The following is a 9,243-nucleotide window of genomic DNA, read 5'->3' as shown; positions in this document are numbered from 1 at the left end:
CCCCTGTTTCAATCAAAGAAAGATTTGTCAGTTTAAAGTGGTGGTTAGTTGATGGCACTCTTGCTGAAGATCTCTCCACTGCATTGTTTTGTTCTGAATGGTTTTCCCGAACTGGCCCTGAGCCGCTTTGACTTTCTGACTGACTTTCAAATCCCATGACCTTTGACGAACTGAGTGTTCCATACCCGTGTTGTTGTTTCACACCTCTGGCCCCTTTATTTGAACCTTTGCATCTCCCATGACATTACCAAATCATTCCACCGATGAAACTTCTGGTGATTCCTTGTACCCCACCTTACATCATGCTGTCTTTAGTATGCTCTGACCACATTGTGATTTGCAATTTTGGGAGTTGGTAGTGAGCTTTGAAATTCCTTTCCACTTACTTGGGACAAGAATGACATTAAAACATCTTAGACAAATAAACCCAAAAGAAAATAAAATGCAATGACTTTTCGGGTTAAGGATAAGAAGAATCCAAAACCGGATAACTGCTATAAAGGTAATAGGAAAAGAAACTTATCTGAGTGAAACAGCTGGTACCAATGATCATGACATGCATTTCGGATTAATTGGCCCAATCTATCCAACCAATCAACTTTCAGTTGCCATACTTTGTCACCTCAGAATTTACATGACCTGATTACTTTACCTAAACCATGACCTTGTTCATCCTACGGTGCCTTGAAACAATTTTCCACCAACATGCCTTTCTCACTTGTTGACTTTTCAACTCACTTTCGCCTCAAGGTGCTCGTGAGGGTTTTCACCAATAAGACTCTCTCATTTTAATTTCTCTCAACTCCCGTCGCCTTACGGTGCCTGTGAAGGTTTTCACCAATAAGAATCTCTCATTTTTATTTTTCCTGCTTGAACCAGAGTGTTGCCCCTGACATGAAATTACCTTTACCTGCTCGACTTGACATTTCTCAAAGACTGATCAAAAGGTCTTTCTTTGGACTGTAACGTGGGCTTTTGGACCGGGTTGGAAAGAAAAAGTATAAAAGGCTCAAAACAATTCAAATGAGTTAGAATTACAACTTTCAGAATCAGGTTTCTCATAACAACCACAACTTCTACCTCAGTTTCTTGCTTGGGGGCTTTTGGATTTTGTTTAATGAGACCGAACCGTGAGGCAGCCTACGTATCCTTAAAAGAAATCAGGTCGAACGTAGTTCATGTCATAGGAATTACTTTGTTGTTGTGATTTTCTCTTTCTTTTCTTTCTCTTTTTTCTTTCTTTTTCTCTTTTGTTGTTTTTCTTTTCTTTTTTTTCTTTTTTCTTTGCATTCTTTTCTTTCTCTTTGCTTTTTTCCTCTTTTTTTCTTCAATTTTCACTTTTCTCCTCTCCCTTTCGTTCTTTTCTTATCTTTCATGCTTGTGTTTCTGATATTCACTACTAATTCCAAAAAGGAGTAAGAAAGAAAATAAATAAGGCTCAAAAGGGGTGATGAGGGATCAAGTGTTTAGATAGTAGAAAAAATGCCTTCGTCATTTCAATCTTCAAAATATGCCAAATACAAACAAAGGAATCATACATAGTATCTCTTGACTGCATCGGAATTGATAGCCATTTCCACACATTTTCCCTCTACATCTATCAAATATAGTGTGCCATTGGACAACACCCTAATTACGACAAATGGCCTCTACTAGTTTGGGGAGAACTTTCCTTTTGCTTCAGCTTGATAAGGCAAGATACGTCTCAACACTAATTGACCCACTTCGAACTTCCGTGGACGTACCTTCTTGTTATATGCTCTCGCCATTCTCTGTTGGTACTATTGGTCGTGACATACTGCTACCAATCTCTTTTCATCAATCAGACTTAATTGCTCCAAGCGGGTTTTGACCCATTCAACGTTATCAATTTCTGCCTCAGCGACAATCCGAAGGGATGGGATTTCAATCTCTGCGAGTGTTACTGCCTCTGTGCCATACACCAACAAATAAGGAGTGGCCCCTACTGAAGTGCGAACAGTAGTGCGATAACCCAATAATGCGAAAGGTAACTTCTCATGTCATTGTATGTACCCTTCCACCATCTTCCGAAGTATCTTCTTTATGTTCTTATTGGCTGCCTCGACTACTCCATTCGCTTTGAGGCGATATGGGGTGGAATTGCGATGTATAATCTTAAACTGCTGACAGGTCTCCGTCATCAGATGACTGTTGAGATTAGCACCATTGTCCGTAATGATTACCTTCGGAATCCCAAACCGACAGATGATATTTGAATGCACAAAATCGACCACTACTTTCTTGGTCACAGATTTGAAAGTTTTCGCTTCAACCCACTTGGTGAAATAATCAATGGCTACCAGAATAAACCTGTGTCCATTTGATGCTGCTGGCTCGATTGGCCCAATGACATCCATGCCCCAAGCAACAAAGGGCCATGGTGCTGACATTGTATGCAATTCAGATGGTGGGGAATGAATCAAATCTCCGTGCACCTGGCACTGATGACACTTGGCACAAAACTGATGCAATCTCGCTCCATAGTGAGCCAGTAATAACCTGCTCAGAGAATCTTCGTTGCTAGAACGTACCCGCTCATATGCGGTCCACAAACTCCGGAGTGTACCTCAGTCATGATAATTGTGGCATGTCTGGCATCTATGCATCTTAGCAATCCAAGATCTGGAGTTCTTTTGTAAAACATCCCTCCACTGAAGAAAAATCCACTTGCCAATCGTTGAATTGTTCTTTTTTGATCACCTGTGGACTGCACCGGATATACCCCCATCCAGAGGTATTCTTTGATATCATGGAACCATGGCTCCCCATCAAGTTCTTCTTCTACCATATTACAGTAAGCATGTTGATCACAGACCTGAATCTGCAAAGGGTCCATATAAGCCTTATCTGGATGATGTAACATTGACGCCAGAGTAGCCAAAGCATCGGCGACTTCATTATGGATCCTTGGGATATGCCTGAATTCTATTGACTGAAACCGTTGACAAAGATTATGCAAACATTGTCTGTATGGTATGAGTTTCAAATCCCGTGTTTCCCATTCTCCCTGAATTTGGTGCACCAGGAGGTCCGAGTCACCCAAGACCAAGACTTCCTGGACACCCATATCCACAGCTAACCTCAAACCCAGAATGCATGCTTCGTACTCAGCCATGTTGTTGGTGCAGTAAAAAGGAAGCTGAGCCGTAACAGGGTAGTGCTGCCCTGTTTCAAAAATAAGTACTGCTCCTATCCCTATGCCCTTCATGTTTGCAGCCCCATCAAAGAAAAGTTTCCATCCCGGCTTCTCAACTTGCTCCAAATCATCAATGTACATCACCTCTTCATCAGGGAAATAAGTTTTCAAAGGTTCATAATCTTCATCAACCGGGTTCTCGGCCAAATGGTCCGCCAAAGCCTATGCCTTCATTGCAGTTCGAGTCACGTAGACAATGTCAAACTCTGTGAGCAGGATCTGCCACTTGGCAAGCCTCCCTGTGGGCATAGGCTTCTGAAAGATATACTTTAATGGATCCAAGCAAGATATGAGGTAACTAGTATAAGAGGACAAATAATGTTTCAACTTCTGGGCTACCCAAGTTAAGGCGCAACATGTCCTCTCAAGCTGAGTGTACTTGACCTCGTACGGCGTGAATTTCTTGCTGAGATAATATATGGCCTGCTCCTTCCTGCCAGTGATGTCATGTTGACCCAATACACAGCCGAATGAATTGTCCAAAACCGTCAAATATAGAATCAACGGTTGCCCTAGTTCTGGCAGGACCAACACGAGTGGATTTGACAGATACCCCTTTATCTTATCAAATGCCTCCTGACATTCATCTATCCACTTGACCGCAGCGTCTTTCTTTAACAGTTTGAAGATAGGCTCGCAAGTTGTCGTGAGCTCAGCGATGAACCTGCTGATATAATTCAATCTCCCCAACAAACTCATCACCTCGGTCTTGTTCCTCGGAGGTGGCAATTCCTGGATGGCCTTGACTTTCGATGGATCCAGTTCAATGCCCTGGCGGCTTACTACGAACCCCAACAACTTTCCAGACGGCACCCCAAAATCACACTTTACAGGATTAAGCTTGAGATTGTACCTGTGAAGCCTTCGGAAGAACTTCTTCAGATTCCTGACATGGTCAGACTGCTTTCTAGACTTCACGATCACATCATCCACGTACACCTCGATTTCTTGGTGTATCATATCATGGAATATTGTTGTCATTGCCCTCATGTAGGTTGCCCCAGCATTCTTCAAGCCAAATGGCATAACCCGATAGCAGTACGTTCCCCACGGCGTGATGAATGCCGTCTTTTTTGCATCTTCCTCGTCCATTAAGATCTGATGATAACCCGCGTAACAATCCACAAAAGAACCAATCTCATGTTTGGCGCAATTATCAATCAAGATATGGATGTTCGGCAATGGGAAATTGTCTTTTGGACTCGCCTTGTTGAGATCCCGATAATCGACACACACCCTGGTCTTGCCATCCTTCTTCGGCACAGGCACAACATTGGCTAACCAGGTGGGATACCGGGTGACCTGAATGACTTTGGCATCGAACTGCTTGTGACCTCTTCTTTGATCTTTACACTCATATCCATTTTGAACTTTTTCAGCTTCTGTTTGACAGGAGGGAATGCCGGGTCAGTGGGCAATTTGTAAACCACTAAATCAGTGCTCAGACCCGGCATGTCGTCATAGGACCATGCAAAAACATCTTTGTATTCGAATAGTGCTTTAATTATCTCCTCCCTGAGTTGAAGTTCCAGATGGACACTTATTTTAGTTTCACGGACATTATCTTGGTCCCCTAGATTAACAGCTTCTGTATCGTTCAAATTAGGTTTGGGCTTTTCCTCAAAATGACTTAGTTCCTTACTAATTTCTTCATAAGCCGCATCATCATCAAATTCCAACTCGTCATCACACTTAATTTCTTGTATTATTATTTCAGAGTTAGATTGGCTTTTAAAACTGGGCCGAAGATTCTTCATGCATGTCATGTCATTGATATCGGCATAAAAAGAACTGTACAAAAGAAGAAAACAAAAATAAAATTAGAAGAAATGAAGGAAAAGGAACAATTGCATTTCATTGAATTTAAAGATAACAGGGTTTAACACATCCAATTGGATGAAACATAATATCTGAATTACAGACCCTGGAATAATCCAGACAACTAAAAGAAAATCAAAACCCACTACCAAGACTCCCTCCGGGTAGGAAGAGGAGTAGCTTCCCAGTTGTTGATTTTTGCACGTGTTCCCACGAATTGCACATCTGCCCTGCTGGACCCTTCCCCAGCCTGAACCATGTTAACCTCGGTGAATAACCTTTTGAACCCCTTCTCCAAGTTTCCATCGGCACCAATCAGTGGTCCAGGAACCTTTGACAATAGTTGCCTTCTGATAACCGGCCTGACGAATGACCTAGACAGGCGCGGGATTGGCTTTGGCAATGCCCATGCTTTCTTTTTCATTTTTCTATCTCTTCTCACGTCTGTAACGGTGGGCTTGAACCCCAGACCAAAAGTATCCAGATTCTTTGGAAGAGAAACTGGATGCACAATACCTTGCAGAGATGCACCCAGACCCTTGCCCTATATGAAAATATTTTTCAATATTTCAACAGCTACCATAACTGATGTCGCCGCCATTTTTGGAGTTGGAATGCACTTTCCTTCGGGAATTTTCTCTACCGATACTGTGTCGAAAACCTGATAAACCCATGGTCCCTTGTCATTGTCAACCTCTATGAACAGAACAATGGCATCGTTGGGCACACACAAATTATCTTCGCCGTGTACAACAATTTTCTGTCGATCCCATTCAAACTTGACCATTTGATGCAGAGTAGACGGGACTGTTTTGGCCGCATGGATCCAGGGTCATCCCAACAACAGATTGTACGAAACAACCACATCGAGCACCTGGAATTCCATAGTAAATTCAACTAGCCCTATTGTGAGCTCAAGCACTATGTCCCCGACTGAATCCTTCCCTCCACCGTCGAATACCCGAACGCAAATATAGTTCTTGTGAATTCTTTCATCCTCCACTTTCAGCTTGGTCAATGTAGAGAGAGGACAAATGTTCGCGCTAGACCCATTGTCAACCAGTACCCGAGTAACCACGGAATCTTTGCATTTCACCGTCAGATAAAGGGCTCTATTGTGCTCGGTACCCTCTACGGGCAACTCATCATCAGAAAAGGTCACTTTGTTTACCTCAAATATCTTGTTAGCTATCTTTTCCAAGTGGTTTACTGAGATTTTGTCGGGAACGTGGGCTTCGTTCAAGATCATCATCAAAGCGCGACGGTGCTCGTCTGAATGGATCAATAATGACAAGAGCGAGATCTAAGCTGGTGTCTTCCTTAACTGTTCCACAATGGAATAGTCTTGCACTTTCATCTTTCTCAGAAATTCTTCTGCTTCTTCCTCAGTCACCGCTTTCTTCACCAACACTGGATTATCTTTTGAGGTCTTAGCTTTTCTCAGCTCTTCGGGGGAAAAGCATCTCCCCGATCAAGTCAAACCATGAGTCTCACACACTTCTTCTTTAACCTCTTTCCCTTTGTAAGTCACGGTCACTCGTTCATAATTCCATGGGACTGCCTTGCTGTTGACTATCGGTAATTGAGTTACCGGTTTGATAACGACAAGATCTGTGGGGGCGCCCTTCACAATTACCACAGGCTTGTTCAACATTCCTGGCACAACCACTTTTGCTCTTTCATGTTTTCCTGCGATGTCACTGGAGGACCCCTTCTTGACCTCCACAGATTGTTCATTATTTGCCCTGTTTAACTTGATCACAGACCTCTCACTTGTTGACTTTTCGAATGGTATGGCTTCACTAGCCCAAATCATCATGACGGTTTGCAAAGGCTTCTTAGTAAGGGTGTACATGGACCGGGTTGGTTCGGTTTTTATCAAAACCAAACCAAACCAACTATATCGGTTTGGATTGGTTCGGTTTTGTCGGATTTTTCGGGTTTTCGGGGTTTTTTGTTACATGAATATTATTTCAATCTTACTTTGTTAAAATTATAGATAAAGTTTTGATAAGTGAATATATGTTTAGTAAATATGGAAAAAAATTGACAAACATATGATCTATTAAAATATTCTAATGGGAGAATTTTTTTAGTAACACATGATAGTTATTTTCGTAGTCGTCTAACAATATAATTTTCCGTTAATTTACGCTTTCAAGGTTAATACATAAGAGGATACCCAAATATTTCTACATTTTCTAAAGAAAATTCACTATAAAGTCTTAAAAATATAAATAAAATTTATATATTTATATGTCGGTTTAGTTCGGATTATTTTACTCAATACCAAACCAAGTCAAACCAAACCTAATCAGGTTTTTTAATCGGTTCGGTTTGATTTTTCGGTTCGGTGCGGTTTTCCAGTTCGGTTTGAACACCCCTACTTCTTAGGCTCCCCTCCCTTATGCACTATCTCAATCACATTTGTTTCATGATGGGATGTCAAGGGATTCTGATTGATATTGGGCGCCTCCGGAGCTTGGACCTCAATCCGATTGGTGTCAATGAGTTCTTGAATGGCTGTTTTCAATTTCCAGCACTTCTCTATGTCATGTCCCAGGGCCCCTGAACAATACTCACAACTCAACGAGCGGTCAAGATTTCTGGGAGGAGGATTCGGCAATTTAGCCTCGATCGGATTCAACATACCCAACTGTCTCAGACTGTGGAATAGACTAGCATATGATTCTTCCAATGGAGTGAAAGCCTTTTGCTTCTGCAATCTCTCATTCTTAAAGGCTTGGTTGGGTCGAAAACCCATTCCTAGAGGATTTCTGTGGGCTTTTGGGGGTGGGTAGTTATTTTGTGGAGCTTGGTATGGGTTTTGTGGAGCTGACGCACGCCATTGTGAGTGAGCGGGTGGCTGGGTATAGGTTTGTGTATGATGGACAGAAAAATGGGGATTTGGCAGTGGGTAATAGTGTTGTGGTGGGTTATATGGAGTATGGGGGTAAGTTTGGAGATAGGGTCGCGGCTGGCTGTAGTAACGGGGAAGGTTCCTGGATCCAACCCAAGCTCCCGACTCAATTGTCGCAATATCCTCCTCCTTCTTCTTCCCGAGCACACCCCCAGTACCGTTTTAAATGCCTGAGTGGTCGCCCTGATTGCTGAATAACTCATGATCTTGTTGGACTTGAGTCCCTCTTCAACCATGCCTCCCATTTTCACGACTTCATTAAAGGACTTACCTACTGCTGACACCAAGTGACCGAAATAAGTGGGTTCCAAAGCCTGCAAGAAATAATCAACCATCTCGCTTTCTTTCATCGGATGGTCAACCATCGTTGCTTGCTCTCTCCAACGGAATCCATATTCCCTGAAGCTCTCACCGGGCTTCTTTTCAAGCTTTGTCAATGACAGACGGTCTGGGATAATTTCGAGGTTGTACTGAAAATGGCAGGCGAAGGCTTGGGTCAAGTCATCCCATGTGTACCACCTGTTGTGATCCTGTCTGGTGTACCATTCTAAGGCCGATCCACTTAAACTTTGGCTGAAGTATGCCATCAGTAATTCATCTCTTCCACCTGCTCCTCTCATTTTGCTACAAAATCCTCTTAAGTGTGCTACTGGGTCACCATGCTCATCGTAAAGATCAAACTTGGGCATTTTAAACCCTGTTGGCAACCGAACATCTGGGAACAGACATAAATCCTTATAGGCCACACTCACTTAACCTCCCAGCCCCCTCATATCTCGGAACGATTGCTCTAAGCTTTTGACCTTTCTGATCATCTCTTCATGCTTGGGATTTTTGGGCGGTTTCTTGGTCTCTACCGGGATATCAAGATGAGGGGTGTAAGGATATGGTTTGGAACTTTGAAGGTGGGTTTAGGGGGGTAGTACTGGTTGTCGTGAGTTTGGAACAGGGGTTCACTGGAAGATCGGTGTAATGTAGCAGGTGAAGGTGCCACAAAAACAGGTGTAATTGGTGGGGGGTATGGGATTTGTTTGGGTGGTGGAGCTTGAGAAGTATGGGAAGTGGCGCTATGGCATTGTTGGTAGAGGGGAAAAGTTGGAGATGAGTTCACAGTAGGAGGCTCCGGAGGCTAGGCTGATGGTGGGATATAAGCAGGGTTGGCAGGATAAACCGGTGGTGGATGCCCTTTAGCCCAGGCTTGGTACATTTCAGCCATTTGCTGCTTCAGCTTATACATTTCTTCCCTCATCGCATTAACGTCCATTTCTTCCACCTCTTTCGATAGGTC

Source organism: Nicotiana tabacum, chromosome 6 (assembly GCF_000715075.1).
Source record: "Nicotiana tabacum cultivar K326 chromosome 6, ASM71507v2, whole genome shotgun sequence".
Lineage (NCBI taxonomy): Eukaryota > Viridiplantae > Streptophyta > Magnoliopsida > Solanales > Solanaceae > Nicotiana > Nicotiana tabacum.
The sequence above is the reverse complement of the archived record's forward strand: the minus strand, read 5'-3'. Positions refer to the sequence as shown.